At 39.1% G+C, this 22,638-nt stretch overlaps 1 protein-coding gene across 25 annotated transcripts in view; it reads left to right on the top strand.

Annotated features, from left to right (window-relative positions):
* SORBS2 (sorbin and SH3 domain containing 2) overlaps positions 1-22,638 on the top strand; it is a 318,050-nt gene that overhangs the window by 95,892 nt on the left and 199,520 nt on the right. For 12 of the 25 annotated variants that reach the window (XM_049704107.1, XM_049704133.1, XM_049704103.1 and 9 more), the window contains exon 1: positions 16,549-17,120. The exons of 1 other annotated variant lie outside the window; for it this stretch is intronic. The gene's annotated coding sequence lies outside the window, so the exon portion shown is untranslated. Of the gene's footprint in view, positions 1-16,547; positions 17,121-22,638 lie in introns of those variants that run through there. 12 more of the 25 variants (XM_049704111.1, XM_049704115.1, XM_049704118.1 and 9 more) reach the window with 7 other exon arrangements.

Genomic DNA, 22,638 nt, shown 5'->3' on the forward strand with positions numbered 1-22,638 from the left:
ATTGGACAAGGCTGCACTTCAGAGATCAAAAGGAGGTCTTTCCAACACACTAAAGATATGCCCCTATTTCTTCAGTGTTTATGATGATGTTTATTCAGCTGTTTCCTCCCATAACCGTTTTCTGTTTGCAGACTCAAAATCAGATATTGGGTAATTCAAAGAATAATTCAGCAAAAATGTGCTTTATCATCTCATAGTCCCTCACATGTGTGCTGGAGTTCCTGCCTCTATATGATTATCCTGCAGATTCATTAATTGGGAAACCTCCAATAGCTCAGCGTCTCATTCTTCAAACTATGATCTGACAGCATCTAGATGGCCAATGAGAATTTTCTCACTATTTTTCTTTCAATTTGCTACATCTAAGTTAATAATAGTAATCAGAGATAGAAATAATGAAAAAATGTGAAGTGAAAAGAATACAACTTGACTTGCAAAATTGCCAGTATAAATGTGTAATCAAGTGATATGCAATTACAATTGTGCCTCTTAAAATTATATCATACATGGACCTGGGACCCTTGGGAAAATTATAGTGAAAACTACCAAATTAAAAGTTATAGACTGGGGCTTCCCTGGTGGCGCAGTGGTTGAGAGTCTGCCTGCCGATGCAGGGAACATGGGTTTGTGCCCCGGTCGGGGAAGATCCCACATGCCGCGGAGCGGGCTCGTTGAGCCTATGCTCTGCAATGGGAGAGGCCACAACAGTGAGAGGCCCACGTAGTGCAAAAAAAAAAAAATAAAAAAAAAGTTATAGACTGAAAAAAAAAAAAGATATAGACTGCAAAAGTGTTAGTTATACTTCTCTTCCCTTTCTTAGTCCAATTCGGTAAAGTCATTTCAACTGAAGATTTAAATCAGAAAATCAAATGATTTATTTGATCTTCTTTAGAGATACATCTTTAGTACCACTCAAAAAGTTGGGTGGAGAAATAAGTAAGTATGAATTGTACAAAGCAGATGGATGGAATTAATAATCAATGAAAAAATATCTTGACATTCTTTATGAAATCATTTTTTCATGGATGTTTTATTCCAGTGTGTAAGTACGGGGTAGTTGTTAACATTTTATAAGTAAAGACTATGTGACAGAAATTGGGAGCAAAACTTAAAGGAAAACTCACTCCCCTACCTTGTGGAAAGTGGGATGTTAAATCTGCTTCATATAGTCCTTCAAAGTCATCTCTTGGTTTGTCTGTCTGTGTGTCTGGTGGGAGTGAGGATGAGGATGGAATAGGGATTACTTTTTCTCATTCATTTTCTCTTTCTCTAAATATTCCATGTTGTTCTGTCCAATATTTTTATTAATTTGTTTGTGTCATCACCTTAATTGTACTGGAAAAAAATTCCAGAACAAAATTAGGATCCACCAAGATCTCCAAGAGTTAGAATGAGAGACAAAATTAAGTTTTACTGAGGTCTATGCAGAGTCCTACAAGACTAAGAGATAAATGGCTTTAAAACAGAGCTTTATTTAGCAACCACATCACAGTGTTCACATATGGAGCTTAGAGTCTAGTATTTTAATACTAGGTCACATGAATAGAGAGGCATGGTAGCAAGAATGAAGACTGTCTCATTCTTTGCATGGGTTAGAGAAAAGTTGGAGCAATCTTCACAGTTTAAGAGGAAAAAGAAGATATTCAAAAGATAGAGGTAAGATACAGGTTTTTAAAATTATTACAAACTGGGAACAGGACTTCCCTGGTGGTCCAGTGGTTAAAGACTCCACGCTTCTAATGCAGGGGTCGCGGGTTCGATCCCTGGTTGGGGAGCTGAGATCCCACACGCCTCACAGCAAGGCCAACAAAACAAAACAAAACAACAACAACAAAAAACTGGGAACAAGTTTTGGGAACTAGGCACAATTAGTTCAAAAAGAATGTGTATGGAACACGTAGGGGATAGGTTAAATCTGTTCTGCTGTTCCATAACACAGCAACAGGACCATTGGTAAACAACTGGGAAAGCAGACTCCACTTACATATGAAGCCCTTGACAACAGAATAGACTGCTTGGGAATGTAGGGAGCTCTCATCACAGGAGTTGGTCCATCCAGTAAAGGCTGGGTAGTGTTTGCCAGGGTTCTAAGAAGAGGTCAAGCCCAAGGCAGCACTTCAATCAACTGACCAGCAAAAAGCCCTCTCCCACCCTGAGAATCTGTCATCCAATTAAAGAAATGAAAATTAAAGGGCAATTAATGTGGAGACAAGAGATATTTGATACGGAATTCATGTACTATGTTATGTGTCTGCTTCTTGGACCATGTAGTATCTGATCTTGCCACGATTGTGGGTGGGTCGAAGTTCCATGCCTTTCTAGGATGCTCTTGAGGTTCAGCTATAATGTGGTGCTTAACTGCTATCAGGGCAGCTTTATCTTTTCTTTCTTTGTTGTGCTATAGAAGAGAAATGAAAAGACTGGGCCCCCAAGGATTTCTTAAAGGCTATTTCAAGCCCCAAATGATGGCAATGATGATGATGATGATAATTTTAGAGGATGCTAAAATCCCTCCTATCTGCCCTTCAGGACCAAGTGCTCACCCACCCAGCCCCCAGGAGTATGTACTGCTGAAAGCTCACAACTGAGTCTCTTTCCAAGAATGGTTTCAGCCAGTTATGCCCCCTTCATGTAGGCAGCCTGCAGGATGGATGCGGGAGTATAAAGGCCCAGTCCCTGTGTCTTCACTTGGGACAAATTGGAAGTCTTACCTCAGCACCACAGCTTCTGTGTTCTCTATTGAAACTTCACGAGAGTTCACCTTCTCTCTTTGTTCAAGGTTCCCTCTCCCACTCCCCTACAGGTATTATAACTAAGGGTAACTCCCCAGTAAACCTTCTTGAATAAATCCCCTCCTTATCATCTGTTTCTAGAGAACTAACCACAGCACTAATGATGATGATGACAATAATGATGGTGCTGATGGGGGTTGGGGGGCAGGTAGCCGTAGCAGTGGAGAAGGAAAACCAACTGCATTCCATTTGCATTGTCCTTTATACTAGCAAATAAAAATATTCATTTGGGCTTCCCTGGTGGCGCAGTGGTTTAGAATCCGCCTGCCGATGCAGGGGACACGGGTTTGTGCCCCAGTCTGGGAAGATCCCACATGCTGCGGAGCGACTAGGCCCGTGAGCCGTGGCCACTGAGCCTGCGCGTCCGGAGCCTGTGCTCCGCAACGGGAGAGGCCACAACAGTGAGAGGCCCGCGTACCACAAAAAAAAAAAATTCATTTGATCTTCATAATAACGTGGGAGTGGGCAGGAACCCAAACCATTCCCAATATATAAATAAGGGAACTGAGAAACATAAAGTCTGTGATTTGCTCATGATCACATAATTAGGGATAAATTTTACAGTAAATCTTGCCTTCTGGTTCTTATTTTAAAGTTATTTCACCTAATTATAGTGCCTGACACTGCACAGAACTCAGAAAAATATCTGTTGGGATAAATTAGTGTGATTTCATTGGCCTTTTATCCTTCCTTTTCTCCCACTGACCCTGCAAATCAGGGAAAGATAGAATGTTATCTGATTTTGCAAGATAATCATAGTTTCAAATATTCTGAATTCTGTTTTCAATAAATCTGCTTATACTCACCAGCTGACAAGACCAACTTATTTTGTTCCAAAAATATGACTTGTATAAGCCTAATGCACAAGGCAAAGAAAAAGAAAATTTTCAAATGGATACTCAAGAAATATTTCCATGACATGCTGACTCACTGTGCTGTGGGCCTGGGGTGATGTATATCATAGACCAGTATAACTGGAATAACAGGTATTAATGGTCAATAAGGGCACAAACCTCAGCTTGATGAGTATACCTTATGGGTCACTCTGACAAAAAATATTTCTACCAAGTCTTAAATGTAAAGAAAAGCATTAGAGAAAGTTCCCCTAGTTGTGCAGAGCATCTGAGCTCTAAGAAATGTTTATTATGCTATAAATGCATTGATGTGGCAAATGAATTTACAAGGATTTGAGTTCACATTTGACGAGGTGTCACTGATTTAAATATTGCTGACTAAAACGCTGCTCCCCCTACTTTGATTTTGTTTGAATCAAGTTCTTGTTTGGCTTGTTAAGCCATGGACTTTAAATGCTTTCAGGTTAACTTGTTTAATTAACTGCAGAAAGACTCCCTGTGGTGACCTAAGATACTTCACTTTTTAGGAGTTCTAGGTGAAGATCTTCTATAGCAGAGAGAAGAAATCTTGAGTAATCTAGGTCACTGCAACTGAGAGAAAATCAAAACCATTGTTCTTCTTTCTTCACAGTGGACTGAGACCCAGTGTATAGAACAGCTGGAAGCAGCAATTGTATCATTCATGTCGGGAGCAACTCTGTAGTTTGATACTGAAGTGATAACTGTTGCTAGTATAATAATTTAAATTCTAAAAATTCTTCCTCCCTTGCCACAGTCCTATGTGCAGTACCTCAAAGCAATGAAAAAATATAATACTTTACTCTATGATGCAGAAATTATAATGAGAATGATCAAGATGATTTATCCTGGATAAATGGCAGAAAAAAAATCCCTGAAAACATCACGATTTCTTTACAGTTGACTTCCAGTAATCTGACCCAAACAAAGCACAGGAGTCTCTACATTTACAGAAAGTTAATTTACAAAGTGTTTCAATAAGAAATTTAGTATGGTAGAAAGATCATGTAATTCTCTGACATCGGAAATTATGATTTTTTGAAGCCTAATCTCTCATCTCTCAAATGAAAATAATTCCTACTTGGCAGGTCTACTATGAAGAACAGACTTAATATTTATAAACTTGTAGCATAGTGCCTGGCACATGGTAATCTGCTCAAAAAATTACATTGACACAGCGATGGGACTATTACACTATGCTTTGAAATTACAAATGATTTTCAACACAGTTAAAAAAAAAAAAAACCACCCAGAACAAAATGAACAACAACAAAAAAGATGTTCTCCATGTGCCTAATAATTCCCTGAGATTTTAGGCACTTTAGAAAGCTGCAATAACTGCTTTAGATGACTGCTGGTCTGAAGCTGCTATACTTGACCTATAACCAGACAATGGTGTAAAGCCTGGGAGAGTCTGAATTAAGAAGCAACGCCTGCCTTTGTAGATACAATGAAATCATACATGTTTTCTCAGAAATTGATGACTGAAGAGAACATGCAAGTCCACAGATGGATCTCAGAATCCACGCCTGGGCATCAGACTGCCCACCGCCCACACACGGGGGAGGACGCATTTTGAAGTGAGAACGTGGGTTTGGAGAATTTTGCTTTGGAAGATTCTCCTGGAAAAAGCAATCAATCTGGAGGAGATCTGGTAGGATCTCTTCAACATATCAGATATATCCCTTTGTGTTGTTCTGTTTCAACTTTATAATGGTAGATTCAGTCTATATCCAGTAGAAGAATCTTCTAGTCAGTTCAGCAGAGGAAAAAAAAAGCATCTAAATAAACATCTTGTTTGATATTTCCCATCAATTTCCTGGGAATTCACTCATTTATTAATTCGGTTCAGTAACATTGTCCATGCTTTAGTTCTTCACAGCCCCAACTCTGGATTGAGAGCAACAACTTTTTCCTCAAAAAAAATGATAATTATAACACCATAACTGTTATGGATTGAATTGTGTTCCCCAAACAGACATATTGAAGTCCTAAGCCCCAGAACCGGTGAATGTGACCTTATTTGAAAATAGGGCATTTGCAGATGTAATCAAATTAAGGTGAGGTCATAAAGCACCGGGGTGGGCCCTACTCCAATGATGTGTCCTTATAAGAAAAAGAAATTTGGACACAGACACACAGAGACAAGATGATTCTATAAAGATCAAGGTAGATATTGGAATTATACTGCCACAAGCCAAGGAACACCAAGGATTTCTGGCGACCACTAGAGGCTAAAGAGAGGCCGGTAAGTCTCCTTCCTTGGAGACTTCAGGGAGAGCACGGCTCTGCTGACATCTTGACTTCAGACTTCCAGCCTCCAGAACCCTGAGATGATATAGTTCTGTTGTTGAAAGCTACCCAGTTTGTGGTACTTCGTTACAAAGCCCTAAGAAACGAATACAATAACCATAACCATTTCGGTGTGCAAAACAAGTCCCATGAAGGTTAAGCAAGTTACCCAAGATCACCTAACTAGTTAGAGCTACTCCTTATCTCACAGGAGGTATAGGCTGTAGACTGTTCATTTCAGGTCATTTCTCTTCAACAGCTGAACAAAATTTTGAGATCCAATACACTGAATTCTCTACTTGGCCTTTATATCAAACCATAGACAAAACAGTCTGACTCACTCGTTTAAAAATCTTGATTCCATAAATATATGACCTTGAAAAAAGACCAAATAAAAATAGCACCCAATGCCTACATTTATTCTGTTCTTCTCTGCTCTTACTATACTTTATGGCTAACATTTTTTTCCCCTCAGTCTCACGTGAATTGAAAAAATCATATAAAACAGATTCCCACCTTCTCATTGAAATTATCTTTATATTCATCAAAGCTTCCCCTGGAGAATATATTAGTAAAGCTCAAATCTTTCTTTGATGTTTTTCATGATCATTATTACTATTTTTAATAACTGTTTTATTATAGATAGTTTATCGAAGAGTATACAATCAAACACAAGTAAAGAAATTTTGTACATCATCCAGTCACTCATTTTTAAATATGGTTAATGTTTAGTGTAAATCCTGACTGCCCTTCTTCCTTGACACTATGTCCCAGATTTTACTTACAAAAATGGAATTGTGTTACTGCACATTTTTATGGGCTTATTGCTGTTGCTGATTTTTTAAATATAACATGAGCATCTTTTGTGCTATAAATAGGAACATTTTTTGTTTAAAAAGTCAAATAGGATCTTTACTCCAGGCCTTCTCAGAGCTTTCAAGATGTATGAGGTCACCATGAAACTAAGAAAGAGACATGGTTTGCAGGTTTTCCCACACATTTTTGGCCTGTGGTGCCCTTTTTGAATAGCCTTTCACAGAACACATTTTGGAAATATCATACTACATAATTACTTTTAAACACTGAACATCTCCCATGGTGTGGAGGAACTGTGATCTATTTAATCACTTCCCTATGACAGAAATCAAGTAATCATCCTCTTTAATGTACTCCCTGCCTACTTTGTAAAATTCCCGTCCTATTTCTGAAAGAAAATATCATCTTTCAATAATCCTAAGATGCACATTTCTGCCATTTAAACATCCCAGGAAACAATACGCTTATCAGCTAGGCAGAGGCAGTCATGCCACCCTCGCCATGTGCACGTACGTCGAAACTCACTGAGTGTCAGGGAGTCCTGAACACAGAAGATGTGCACCCACTTTAAGCAGTGCACCTGTGCCAGCAGCTCTCCTGATGGCATAGAGCAGTGCTTCTCAAACTTTGGGCGTCATAGAATCTCCTGGAAACACCGCAAAGAATACAGAAGCCCAGGCTTGCTGGAGCAAAGCATGGCCTGGGCCTCTATTTTTTACCACTTTTCTAAGTGGTTCTGAAACATGCCAAATTTTGAAAACTACTAAATAGATGATAATACTGTGTGTGCTGCAGGGAGGGAGAGAGGGCATCTAAATGCCATTCAGAGGAGTTTAACACTGAGCGTGAGGAATTTTAAGAACAACTTAACTACTTTCCCAACTTTTTCTTTCTTTCTTTTTTGTATGCCCAGAGTGACAGATGATGAAATTTAATCCACATATATTTAAAAGAGCTATTCCAACAAATAATAAAAATTCGAACATAAAACGGAACGTTACAATTTTACTGGCAAGTTTTTTTTCTCTTTAGAGGAACATAAAATACTGATATGTCTTATGATTTATGAGTCCTTCATTTTGCTGGCACGTCTCTGGCACCTAATATAACCTCAGATAAAGATGTTCAATAAATGTCTGATAATGATGAGTTATAAAAAGTAATCAAAACATACAGCCCTATGAGTTGCTCCATTTAAATATATTGCCTAGGGACTTCCCTGCTGGAGCAGTGGTTAAGAATCCGCCTGCCAATTCAAGCCCTGGTCAGGGAAGATCCCACATGCCGCAACTAAGCCCGTGCGCCACAACTACCGAGCTTGCGCTCTAGAGCCCATGAGCCACAACTGCTGAAGCCTGCGTGCCTAGAGCCCATGCTCTGCAACAAGAGAAGCCACCGCAATGAGAAGCCCGCGCACCGCAACGAAGAGTAGCCCCCGCTCGCTGCAACTAGAGAAAGCCCGCGTGCAGCAACAAAGACCCAATGCAGCCAAAAATAAATAAATAAATAAAAATAAAAAGCATTTACTAACATATTTTTAAAAAAATGTATTGCCTATGTAAACGTGTCCCAGAGCTATCTTCCTAAAGTACAAATATGGTCACATCTTTGTTCTTTTTAAAGCCCTATGATGGCTTCCCATTTCCTGAAAGATAAAGTCCAAAGTCCTGTACATGTACAAGAAAACATTTCACAAACTGTCTCATGTCTACCTTTTCAGCCTCATCTCCTCTCACGCCTGCCCCAGCCTGTGCTTTAGCTACACTTAATGTAGGTTGTACGAACTTTGAACTTGCTTTCCTGTCTCCGTCACACGTGCTGCTTCCTCAGCCTGGCAATCCTTTCCCTGAGCTCCCAGACTGGCAAACCCCTTGTAAACCTCTCGGTCCTCTTCAAGTAGAGCCCCTTCAAGAAGCTCCAGGACTAGTCATATTTCTCTGGCTCCCTGGGTAGAATTGTACTGAAGAGCAAATCACGTTGTAATGTAACTACTTAGGTCACTTGTACTTTCCTGCACTCAGAACAAGAGCTGTAAGTTAGTAACCTGACACCGGATGAGGTTCTTGGCAGGTAGTACAGGTTAAAGGAATGTTTGTTGGATTGAATGGAGGGGCGGCCATGGAGGAAGATACAATTCACCCGCGACTTCCCCAGGCTGTTCATTCATTCATTTGTTCATTCATCGTGCCTGTTTCTGCATACCGGGTGCTATGCTAAACAACTGAAATAAGGTGAAGACTAAACAGACATGATTCCTGCTCTCATGAAGTGTATAATCCAGCAGGAACTGGGCTGCCCCAGGGCCCTGTCTGTGAGTAGCATCGCTTTCAAAGTCCAGCTGTAGAAGCCTTGAAGAAAAATGTGACTCTTTCCTGAGGGGGCCACCCCGAGCTGATTCATATTATCTCATTTGATCCTCATAAAATTCCTGTGAGGCACTCAGGGGATACATTCATTTCACCCAATTTATGAAAGAAAATCCACCAAGGCCCCTCACACATCTTACACTTACACATGTTATCCCCTTGGTTTACAGACTTTTTTCTATGTCTTTCCCTCATTAAGGCCTCCATGTCTTCCAACATACAGTTTAGGTGTCAACTCTTAGAATTCTTTATCCCCTCTCGTGCCCATCGTAAAGTGGTTTGTGAAATGATATTTTGTGCCAATTTAAACCCACAAGGACTGTTTACAAAGTTAATCTTCTTCCTTTGATACAGAAAACGTCCAAAAGGAGAACATTCTACCCAACTATCAGTTCAAGAAAACTATCCAGCAATTAGGACCTAAGTCTTACTTTTGATAGCATAGGAAATGCATTCTGCTTTGGATAGATTTGGTAAAATAATTACCATTCTGGGGTACAGTTCTACCCTGATAAAACGGAGCTCCCATCCAGTTTTCTGCAAGGGCACACAGGTCGTTCATTTTTTTCTAGCTGTGTATGCTGTCACTGTGTCACTGGGAGGCTTTTTAACTGCATCTACTAAGTCCAGTACATTTTGTGCCTTTGGTTTTTTGTTTGTTTGTTTTCGACATTTTTCTCATTTGGTATCAGACACTTGGATTCTAAAACATGTACCAAATCATGTATTACACAGACCTCATTATTTGCTCATTTCGATGAATAAATCTCACTGAACGGTTGCATCAGAAGTACTTCTAAAGGGCAAAGGTGACCCGCTCTAATTTTCATTCCTCTGAGATTTGTGCGTTTGGCTGCTGAGGGCTTTGGCAGCTGCCTCTTCAGAGTTTCCAGAGGCTGCCAAGTTTCACCTTGTGCATCATAATTTGTTTCAGTGGCTCAGGTGAAACCAACAGCGTTTGTTTTAAAGTGCTTCTCTCCAGGCGTTGTTTGCTGAGGCTGATGTGTTCCCTTACTAATTCAATAATGCGGTGACGGCAGAGCCCGATGGCTTTCTGTGGAGTCAGGCACTATGCCACGTCGCCACAAGGTACCTGGGAGCCACTGTTTCCATAGGAAACAATAGTGAGTGGAAAAGGTCCCTTGAGATACACTTTGTTAATTTGGTCAGAGTGCCTCTCAGAGAACAAACCACGGCCCCTTGTAGGACAGTAAAAGCCATCAGCCTCCTCTTTCTAGGTGGCTTTTTTAGCTTATCATTATGAAGTATAAACAATCAAATTCCTTGGAAGCAAGTGCAGCTTTTTCTATATGGTTCGAAGAATCTCTCACCCTGTGGGCTTAATAAAAGCCAAGTGTGCTTTTCTCTGGGGGCAGGGGGGGCAAGCAAGATGCATTTGTGTGTGTGTGTGTGTGTGTGTGTGTGTTTGTGGGGGGGGGTTACCAGGGCTGGGGGACTGGGGGGTGTGGAAGGTTCATTGTAGGTTAGCTTTTTCTTTTGTTATTGGCTAACACTAAGATTTTTTCCGCCACCTGGTACTGACACATATTAATGGACATTTTCAGATAAAGTCATTCTGGAAAGCTCCTGGTGTTATAGGCATCTGCAAGCCCAGAGCTTGATAAACCTGAAATGTTTAAAACAATGTTGTTATTATTAGCCAGCAAGACCAAGTTCTCTGGATTTAAGCCTGGCCAAATCTTCTTTCTGTACCTTCTGTTACAGTTTCCTCTTCCTCTTAATCTAGAGGGGATACAGAATTTCTAGTGGGTTCTGGTAACTACGAATGGAATTTACTTCTGTGGTGCACATACGGTATTTTTGTGTTAATAGATTTCACTTCACATTCGGCTTTTAAAAACAGTTTTATGTAGCAGACATTTATATTCTTATCCCTTGCCCTCTGGCAAGATTTTGTTCTTCAGTAATCATTTTCTCATTTGTAATTCATTCAATAAGTGGATTTCCATAAAGCCTTCACTCTGCTGGGTTTGTTTTGGTTTCAGGTATCTCTCATTTATGAAGGTCATTCTGGATCCTAATCAAGGTCAGACTTCCTCAGAGGATATGAAGGCATTTGATTAATAGCCTGTGACTAAGTTGGCTTCCCAGCATATGTTTCTTGGAAGATGGAATCTTAGAAATAAATCCCAGTTGCTTCACAGAGGTCCTCCAAGCCTCTTTCTAATCCCATCCAAGGTAGCTGTCACACTTCCCATCTTGGTCCCATTTAAAAGCATATTTTTCATGTTATTGCTAACATATCTAATTATGCAAGATTTAGAAAGATCTTTTGGCATATTCTATGTGTTGCTAGGAATTAGAAAATTCAGTCTAAGCTTTATAACAGTCTGTGCTACCCCATTAAACAAACCATGCTCAAGTTCTGTTCTTTAAGTTGTATAAAGAGCTTCTCTGCTCTATCAGGGACAGGATCCCTTAGAAGACTGTCACCCAGCTGTGGAGTCTGCAGGGATAGGTGTGACTGGAGAATATATTGCTTCAGTCAACAGTGATCCTGCTGAATTTTTATAGCAGTGAAGCTGGATTAAGAAGGATTTCAATATGGGAACCAAGGGATAAGTGGCTTATATCAGTATAAGCAGTAAATGTAAGGAAATATCAAACTTCTTTCAAGAAAGTGCAAAATGGGACTTCCCTGGTGGCGCAGTGGTTAAGAATCCTCCTGCCCAGGGGACACGGGTTCGAGCCCTGGTCCGGGAAGATCCCACATGCCGCGGAGCACCTAAGCCCATGTGCCACAACTAGTGAGCCTGCACTCTACAGCCCGTGAGCCACAACTACTGAGCCCACATGCCACAACTACTGAAGCCTGGTGCCTAGAGCCCGTGCTCGTAACAAGAGAAGCCACCGCAATGAGAAGCCCACGTGCGGCAATGAAGAGTAGCCCCTGCTTGCCACAACTAGAGAAAGGCCGAGCACAACAACAAAGACCCAACGCAGCCAATAAATAAATAAATAAATAAATAAGAAAGTGCAAAATGTTTCTAATACTCTCTACCGAAGTAGCCTCTTCATAATATCAATCATCATTGTCATCTTAGTCTATAATTTATCAACTTTACTTTTAACTTTGATAAACGTTCTCATCAAGTAATCTTATCTTAAACCTGTGTTTGTTTTGAACACTATTTTATTCTCATTTTATTTCATTTTTCAAACTTTTTTAAAAATTTATTTATTTATTTTTGGCTGTGTTGGGTCTTCGTTGCTGCGCGTGAGCTTTCTTTAGTTGCAGCAAGCGGGGGCTACTCTTTGCTGCGGGGCGCGGCCTTCTCATTGCGGTGGCTTCTCTTGTTCTGGAGCACAGGCTCTAGGCGCACGGGCTTCAGTAGTTGTGGCTTGCGGGCTCTAGAGTGCAGGCTCAGTAGTTGTGGCGCACAGGCTTAGTTGCTCCGCTGCATGTGGGATCTTCCCGGGCCAGGGCTCGAACCCATGTCCCCTGCATTGGCAGGAGGATTCTTAACCACCGTGCCACCAGGGAAGCCCCGTTTTTCAAACTTTTTATCTTGAAAACAAAGAACTTCAAACTTACAGAAAGATGGAAAGAATAATAAACTAAGTTGGAAATATCCTTCACCTAAGATTTACCAGGTGTTAGTATTTTGCCACATTTGTGTTAGCCCTCGATAGATAGACAAAGAGATAGGTAGGTAGGTAGAATGACAGATATAGATGTACACAGGTTATAGGTATAAATCTATCTTCTATCTCTTGTTATAACAGCCAAATTATACCGCAAACACACACACATAAGACATTATTACACATTATTATTCTTTCTGCTGAACCATCTGAAAGTAAGTTGCAGAGCCCCTGGCCCTTTACCCTAAATACTTCAATTTGTGTTTCCTAAGAACAAAGACATACATTTTTCAAACCATAATATAGTATGAAATGGAAACATCACTGTTATATACCATACAGTCCATATTCACACGCATCTACTGCCTCCATGGCAGGCTTGATGGCATCTTTTTTTCAGATCTAGTGCCCAAGCCAGGGTCACACACTGTTTTCAGTTTCTCTCTTGAGTCTCCTTTTATCTACATCCGTTCCTCAGCCTTTCTTTTTCTTTCATGATACTTGCTATTCTTAAAATAAAAGTAATCTTAATTTGGAAAGGCACTCTTGCTGACAACATTTTAGGGGGATGTGATTTATATGACTTTAGATTTTGTCTTAGAAAATCATTCTTATATCACGGTTGTGGTAGTATACACTTCCATACCGAAAAAAAATTCTGAACAGGGATTTTTACCCACATTCTGCGTAATAAAAACCAAAACAATTAGCAGTGAATTACTGGTTCCCCTTTATATATCAATGGGTAACTTACTAACTTTTAATTATATAGCAAATTTAATTGTAATGTTTAAATATATAAAACATTTGAAAATACCTTCCATGGGCATTTTGTTTAAAATTCTACATTAAGACAACAAACCTCAATAGAGAAAACAGGCAAGAGGTATGAACAGGAAATTTATAGAAGAGGTAACGCAAAAGACCACTGAACATGAAGAGATGTTCAATTTCATCAGTAATTAAAGAAATGCAAATTAAGATGATAATGAGCTGCTACTTTGCACCTACTGTAGTGGCAAATATTTGAAAACTATATAATGCCAAGTGTCCCTACCATAGCTGATGGGATCAAGGACTGGAACCTGACTTAGGGCAGTCCAGGTATACAGCTGCTGGCAACTTATGAGGTATCTCCTCTGGCTCAGAAAGATGAGGTGGGACGATCATATTTGTTTCTTGGGAATCCGTATTTAGCAATGAACAAGTTAGAAGGGAGAAAAAAAGTCTGCTCTACATGCGGTAGAGCAGAACCAGAGGGCCAGAGCAACAGTGATGGGTCATGGCAGCCAGAGTTACATATGAGAGGAGAGGCTTGGGGTAGGTGATGAAGCCACAGCGTGCACAGAACACTCATCCATCCCTCCCCAATCCCCACCCCCTGCCACACAGAGTGATTTATAATGATGAACAGAGGTCCCATGAGGGACACCATGGGAGCAAAAAGATTTGTCTCAGTTCCTACCAGCTTCCCAGTTTCTAATCCTGAGCAGCTTTGGGCGGTTTCTAGTTCTCTTCTTCGGTGGATTATAGTTGATGGTGCCCTGGGGCAAGAAGCCAATAGATAAAAGAAGATCTTCAAAATTCCAAAGGAAAATGACTCCAAAGATTCTTAAACCTAGCCAAACAGTCACGTACAAGGGTAGAATAAAGACATTTTCAAACATACAGTGAAAAGAAAAGCTACCCTAAGACACCAGATGAACTTAGGATGTTTCTTCATAACTTTTTAAAAATGCCAACATTTAATCAAAATCACTTAAATTCTTCTGAAGTTATAGTAAGTCAATAATGCATGGTATTGAAAAGATGAATTAAAACCCAGACTTCACACTATCCAGTCATTCAGCACCTGTTCAGACAGTGTTTTAGGTTCTCCTTCAAAATGTACTGAAAACTTAGAATATTCCAAGTATGACAAATAAGACATGGACCAGGTTGGCTTTCGGGGAGTAGACAGAGCAGTGGAGAAGTCAGACAAGAAAGGAAGACTGCTAATAACCTACGGTGCATGACAAGTGTGTAATAGTAGAGGTAGATTCCAGGTACACTGGAGGCACACAGGATCCCCCTACAAACTCTGCCCGTGGCTGTCTTTAGCGAGGTGGTCTGTTTGAGCAAGGTGTTGAAAGATAAAGTCGGAGGCAGATTGGGATGGAGGCAAAAGGTGCTGGGGGGGTGGGGGATGGGATCTGGCGGAGAAGCTTTTAGGAAGCAGGAACATCTGCAAGGCAAGGAAGCCAGAAATGGGATGTCATTCAAAATTGTTGAAACCTGGGGAATGAAGAGTAGAATATGAGGCCGACATTGAAGGCAGGGGCAAGTTCAAGAATAGCAAACTCAAAATAACTTAAGGGAAAAAGTACCTTAAGTCAGAGCAGGCTGCAAACAATGTGGAGTGGGAAAGGCCCACCCACGTTTCTTCAGCAGATACGCTAACCTGAGCAGGCTCAAACCCTCCACATGTGAATCTGTTTGGAGACAGAAGGAAAATGGGATCCCCACATCTGCATGCACAGGATTCTTATGCATAGTAAAGTTCGGGAATTACTACTGGAGCAGGAGTCCTAACACGGGCTGGGAAATGCAACACTCACAAAACAGGAAATCGACGACTAGCAGCAAATGAAGGAAGTATCTATGTTTACAAGTGCAAAGTATTAATACAACTATTTCAGTCACGTCGCTAGAAACAAAAATAAACGGGATGGCGTCTTGAAAATATATCAAACAGAATATGACTGGTGACAGTATTAAAGGGTGGGGATTTTGCAGAAAGTATAAATGGTTAATGGTATGTATTATGAGAAATTCCCTGAAGAGGTGAAATTTTGAGGAAGGGTGGGATGTGATCCATCTAACTGAGGGAGCACAACTATTCCTGCTTGAAAGGTGAGATTTAAAGCAAAGCTTTTTTTTTTTTTTTCCTTTTTTGCGGTACGCGGGCCTCTCACTGTTGTGGCCTCTCCTGTTGCGGAGCACAGGCTCCGGAGGCGCAGGCCCAGCGGCCATGGCTCACCGGCCCAGCCGCTCCGCGGCATGTGGGATCCTCCCGGACCGGGGCGTGAACCCGTGTACCCTGCATCGGCAGGCGGACTCCCAACCACTGCGCCACCAGGGAAGCCCAAGCAAAGCAGTTTTAATTTGGTTTGGATTTCCTGAAGTATTTTAATATTACAAATAAATTATAATTGAGTTGATCATTTTCTGCAGTAGGAAACAATAGGAGTTTTTAGAATTTTATTTTAAATTCTGTAGTACATAAAAAGTGTATTAAAATAATTAAATACATGGATCCACAGGTAACATCTTTGGTTATTTTGGCCACATATAATGAGCCATAGGGCTTTGTTTCAGCTAAGTGGCTACAAGATTATCACTGAAAAACAGAAAGTCTAACTGTCCACATTTGCCAGTCTCCTTTACGCTATGACGCGAAGGTGGAAGCTCTTTTAACAATGGTTCCAATTACTGTCTCTACAGTGATTTGCATGTTATTAACCTGGATAGACCCGAATCTATCTATTGAAAAGGGCTTCGCTTTCTCAATTTCACATGAAGCACTGGCTCATATAACAAAAGTTCCTCCTGAAAGCTGAAAACTCAGAGCACTTGCACTATCGGTGAAATACTGAGAACGATAACAGAAGCTACCCTCCTCCCAAAATGATGAGTTTCATGAAAAGAAATTAACAAGCTGTGTCGTGCACTGCACGTGATCAGCCATGCTTGCTAAGTCTGTCTGTTGGTTGTTGCTATGACTACGAAAAGCCAGTGGAACCCAATGAGCTGTCTGCAGCAGTGCTGGGAGGACCAGCCATTTTACTTATGGAAAACAGTGTGGCATATTCCGCTGAGCTTTACCCTGGAAGAAGCATTTTTTAAAAAAATCTATTGAGGGAAGAGAGAAGTAGTGGGCATGTTAGTATACAATTAGTACAGCCAAGCATGCCTGCCAGCTGCCATTTGGACGAGCTGTCGACTGCCTTTCCTAGTAGCTGATTTGAGAACGTGGAATGCAGAGAGATAATGCTGCATATCTGCTATCAGACAGCAGAAAAGGTTTTTGTCTTGGGAAGGCTCGCCTTCCCTGCAATGTTATCTCAGCAGCTCTCTAGCTGCTTACCCTGAAAACTAGTGACCCCAAAGGAGGTGTTTTCGTCTGCAAACACAGGTCCTGTGCGTGGCTGTAGCATATGAGTGGCAAGTCTGAAAAAGCAGGTGTGTGCTCGGATGGGCACTGGACTGTAACGCAGGCGGACGCTCTCGGGTTTACCTGCTTCCTGTTAACAGATTGTTGGCTCAGAGAGCATCTATCTGCATGCTGAAGCTGAGGCTGAGAAGGAGGTCCCTGTGTAGCCACTTGACTGACAGAGGTAAGCTTTTTTGTCCTTTTTCAAGCACAGCATAACAATAACTCCGAGCAAAACTTAACCTAAACATTTACAATCATTGTGTTCTTTGGATTTACCAAGGAAATACATACACACAAACACACACACATACATACATACACATACACAAAATAGTGTCAGAGACTTAGAATTGTTTCAGTAAGTTCAGGTTCTAGAAATTGTAATGATTTTTTTTAAAAATTACTAATATGCCTTGGGGTTTAAAATAAATATTTGCTGTTTTAACAAACCACGATGGCCTGTCGTTCTGGACAGCCTTCATAACCAGCAACAATCTTTCTCCCTTAGAAACAATGGATTCTTTTACGACCTGCACTTTGACATACATTCAGAGAATTACGTGGAAAATCAGCAGCTCGAAAATTGTGAAGCATTTATTTTTAAGCCTCCGAAATGATGTATTTAACTCTTAACACACCTCTATATACGTTTAAATTAAGGAATTCCGTACCCTATGTAGGTCATAAGAGCCAGTGGCTTGTACCCTTGCGTATTCTGAGCACAGAGTCCTGGTGTGCTGTTTGATTTAGTTGCGGGTAGTTGTAAAGCAAATAGTGTAGGTACTGGAAGCTGCTCACTCGTCCTTTCCGAGTATCATGCATGCCACGCTAGCCCAGAGCACAACACCCTCATTGTGTTCCCTGGCTTGGAATCCAGGCAAAGAAAGGAAGTGAATCGCTGCATTGAGTTCAAGCATAGCTATAGTATGTGTCGGTAAAACTTGTTTTATTGCACAACTTTTCTCACAAGCAGATAGGTTTCAGAGATAGAGAGTGAAACCAAAAACACGACCCTCCTCCAACAAATGTACTAATATTTGCAATGGATGTTTGCTGTCCATCACTACGTGATAATAGCACAGACTTTGAACTGCAGTAGGAATTGCTCCTTACTGAGTATTTCTTTGATTTATAGTCTCTTAGGAACAAAGCTGTTACTGTGGATTGAAATTGGTCAGTCAAATCGAAATTCCTGGTAAAGAAATGACCAAATAATGATTAAATTGTTTCAGCAACATTTCAGTTTTACGTAAATCAGTTCTATTGTTGGTCTACCAGAAACGTCAGATCATTTAGAATTCTATGGAAAATATTTAGGGAAAAATATTTTGTTGAAAACTTTGAATAAAAACCTCTATGTGCTAAAGATGAAATCTACTGTGAAATATAAAATAAATAGGATCTGAGATCTACTTCTAAGAAATATATTTTTATTTTCTATCCTTTTACCCAATATGTGGATGACATAGGAGTCACCTTTTAAGTATAATAATTTTCATTGCTACATATGAGCACACAGCACCTGTTTCACAAATACAGCAATGTCATTATGCCCTCAGATAAGACAGTTATAAAGCATAGGGAGAATATTTTTCAAAACTTCTCTTCTAAATGTCACCAATATTCAAGGTATAAAAATATTCAAAAAATTCAAGGTACAAGCAATCTCAGTCCAGAAAATCATCTCCAAACATTTAATAATAAGAGCTCTAACTAGGAATATTGTCTATTTGTGTGTGTGAGACATTGGGTAGGATAAAATGGTGAAACGATAGCATTGTACTTCACTTACGTTTAACTTTCAAAGGAAAGTTTAACTAATAGACCTAGTGTTAGGTCAAATTTTATAAATAAAGATATCAGCCAAGGAAGTGATTCTGCTATAGCAGGAGGAAAGGTGGAAAAAGTCTCTCTTCAATTTAATTCCTGTCAGAGCTTTACACGGCAAAAGGAATTTCTAGAATTAACACAGTGAAAAGTCCTGCAGCAAGAAAATGATTTTGCCTTAGTTTTTCTTGGGGGAGCTTTTAGAAGAACCAGGTGTGGAAATACCAAAGGCTGTACCCTGTTGCCTTTGTGGTGGCAACATATGTGACAGGAGTCAGCCCCACTGGGAAGAGTGACACACAAACTTTATACCTGTACTTTTTTTCCCTCCATTAGTAACCTTTTAAGGTGATATGCTATGAAAGATTAGCATTGTAAGTGCACTTCTGCACCACACATCTACGTAGTTATTAACGCAACAATTTTGAGAACCACACGCAGAGCTATAATCCCTATCCTTCAACACTCTGCACCTTGGCTTTTATCTATGTAGGTACTCTTAATTTCTGCCACTTCCCAACTCAGCTGCTGGCAATAGCAAATACTTTGTAATTTCCCAAACGCACTATACCAAACTTTTGCAAAGCCAGTCTCCTCTGTATAGACTTTTTCTTCAAACCTCCCCCGCAGCGGCAGCCACCTGCCATGCATCCTTCAAAATCCAACTAGAATGTCTCCCCAGACACTTCCTCGCCTTCTGCTTCGGCTACATCTGAATCTTATGTCTGTAGTTCTGGCTATTGCACCGTAGCGCATTTGTCTCTGCTCATGGGCTTCCAGAGTTTTACTGACCTCTGACTGTACTTTGTCCAGTGTCTAGAACTTGGCATTCAGACATTGTACTGGTAACCTCGGACTTGACTGTTTTCCTATTAGTTACCGTAAATATAGGCTTGATCTCGAAAAAGAAGTCCTATTATCTATTATACTGCATTTGATCAGAGAAACTCAAAACATTTACAAACAGTGATGAGGCTTTAATTTCCTTGATATGAAATTATAGTTTCAAGATCACAATTGGATAAAAGCTATAAATGTCCTATAATATATCAGAATTTTCTCAAAGAAAAATTTACAGCATATAAGTTTTAAACAAAACCAGCTTAGAAGCTTTAATATCTAGAGGATATTGTTTTTCTATTTATAGCTATTATAAAATTTGCAGGGGAAAATAAGTACAGTAAGTATCCCTATTAGAAATATGCTCTAAAATCAGGTCATTTAAAATTAACATTGAACTGATGTTGATTAGCAGTTGATTATAAAAAAGTTACTTACGGAATTGTTTTCCGTAAGCCAGAGGAAAGTAGAGGTCATGAATTGGGAAGAGACCAAAGGATTAAAATAAAGTCTACAATAGGAGAATTTCTTTTGATTTTCCTTATAAACCTGAAAGGTTATTGGTAATAACTGGCTACATTATACTTCCCCATAACTTGAGTCTCTGGGTGACGGAGAGAATAGTATGTTAGTATCATTCTTGATACAGATATGCTTTTGGTTGTAGAGATTTCCCACTCTTTTTTCTATATTATATGGCATGATTATTATTTTTTTAAAGCCTAAATTTTTATACTCTTTTTATGGAAAATTTATCACAATGTTGTAATAAAAAGTAAGAATGTATCAAAAATTACATTAAGAATTAGTAACTATATAATCCCTCATCTCTAAGATATCCATCTAAAAAGCAAATTTGGATTTAATATAGTATGAATTCTTGTACATAAAGTAGCAAAGATTAGGAAATTTTAAATATCCAGATGTTAAGAATTAGAAAGCAAAATATTTGGTAAACCACTTAAATTCATATTTCTGGACACTTTTACACTATATTCCAGCATTGAATTTTATAATCAAAGTAAGATATATAGCAACTCTTAAGTGTCACGCTGTCCTTTAGTTTATTTTGACTATCTTCCAGCTGATTTTAATGTGTAACATGCTAATTTAATAATAGCTAAAGTTGAAATTGGTTCTATGCATCTTAAAGACTAATCGTGTTTAATCAATTATTTTAAATTGTACACAGTAATTAGATTTCAGGAAACATGATTCTATAGTATTTCTGCATCATTTTTAAGATTTTCTATTTTAAGTAATTTATAATATTTTGAAGGCCTAAACTATATATAACTATGTTGACATTCAAATGAAATGAGTGAGCTCTTGTGGCATTTTATAATGAAGTATACTAGTACATAATTGTATTAGATAATTTTTTCAAAGTTCCTCAAATAATTTAATCATAGATGCCTATTAAATTCTAAATTATCACTGCAAAGAATTATATGGAGATTTTCAAGATCTCTTTACCACATTTCTGAAAAAGTTAAGACATATACATTTAGCTATGAGGGAACACTTCTATAACTATTGAGTTCTAAATATTAATGGATAAGAAACCTCATTCCAGCTTAAGCTCACTTAAGATGATCTTATTTGAATAAATGACAGAGAACCAGCAAAGAGAAGGTTTATTTTGAGTTTCAGCAACGTGATATATCCACGTAGATCTATATTACACTTTACCCCAGTCTTCAAAACAGAAGTTTTGCCAACCAGGAATTTTAGCCAAAAAGACAGTAGTTTCCTCTTCCCCTTACAGGTCTGGTATGCATCGATCCAGCATTAATTCTGCACCTTTGAAAAGCATTATTTGAACAAAAATCCAGAAAACTTTCTCTTTTCCTACCTCTAACCAAAGATCTCACTTTCAAAGAAAATTTTCCTACCTCAAAAAAAAAAAAATCTAGCCATATTCTCATTATATTTCCTAAATTTTTTCTCTCCATGTTAGAATTTAAGGAAATTTTATTTTTCATAAGAACGTTATTTGAACATTTTAGTGATATTTTGGTTCTTTAATTTGCACTGTTGCCTACTTTTTAAATTTTTGTATAACCTAGACATTCAATTCTTCTAACTTTCCTTTGAGATGTTTCCTCAACAGTTGGTGTAAATTGCATGTCAAAAATATTTTCTTATAATGAATTGTATCTTCTGCTGTAGGTAGGAAAGTTAGTCCAATCAATGTAGAAATACTTCTCCTTTTTAGATTCCTAAACCAACTGTAGCAAAAATAGGCTTCTAACCAAGAGCACTTGTTACAAAAATCCTTAAGAGTCTAAGCAGGGAATGGCATGAAGAATGGGAAACTTTTAAAATGTATACACACAAAAAATATGCAAATGAGACATTCTAAGGAATAATTGGCCACGCTGGAGAAAATGTATTAGTATAAATGTTCATTCTGTCCTCCTCTAAAAAGTCCCTGTCCCTACTTCTAGTCAGGGGTAGTTAACTTCTTCAGAGACATTTAGTCCTCCATGAAGGTGACCATTGGTAGAGACAGCAGCCTCATTGATGGAAAGAAACATGCTTAAGCTTTTGACTGTGAGGGCCTCATCCTCCACCTGTGGACACATCAGCTACTTCTGCCTCTTTGGATCCTATTAATATCAGATCTTAATGTTTTATAAGGTTTTCCTTCACTTTACGCTATTAACCAAAAAAGTTTAAGAAAGCAACACTTGGTTGTTTCAAAGTGAGCTATTTCGTAGATTGTCAGGATGCCTTCACATCTAATGATTTCAATTCTCTGAACTAAAGTTCACAAAGGAAAAGATATTAGATAACAGTTTCAGCTGTTCTGGTGCTAACTGTGTCATCTGGTGAACTGTTTGAGCACTTTCTGAAGCATGTACATTTAATCTGTCAGATATATAATTGCAGTACAGTAAATCTTATTATATCCTGTGGGGATAAATAACTTTTAATATCTAAATTTGATATTAAATATCAATATCTAGATTTGGAGACATATATAGCATAGCATTACTAGTAGTGAAGATAAAAATTTTATAACCACT

Source organism: Orcinus orca, chromosome 21, assembly GCF_937001465.1.
Source record: "Orcinus orca chromosome 21, mOrcOrc1.1, whole genome shotgun sequence".
Taxonomy (NCBI): Eukaryota; Metazoa; Chordata; class Mammalia; order Artiodactyla; family Delphinidae; genus Orcinus; species Orcinus orca.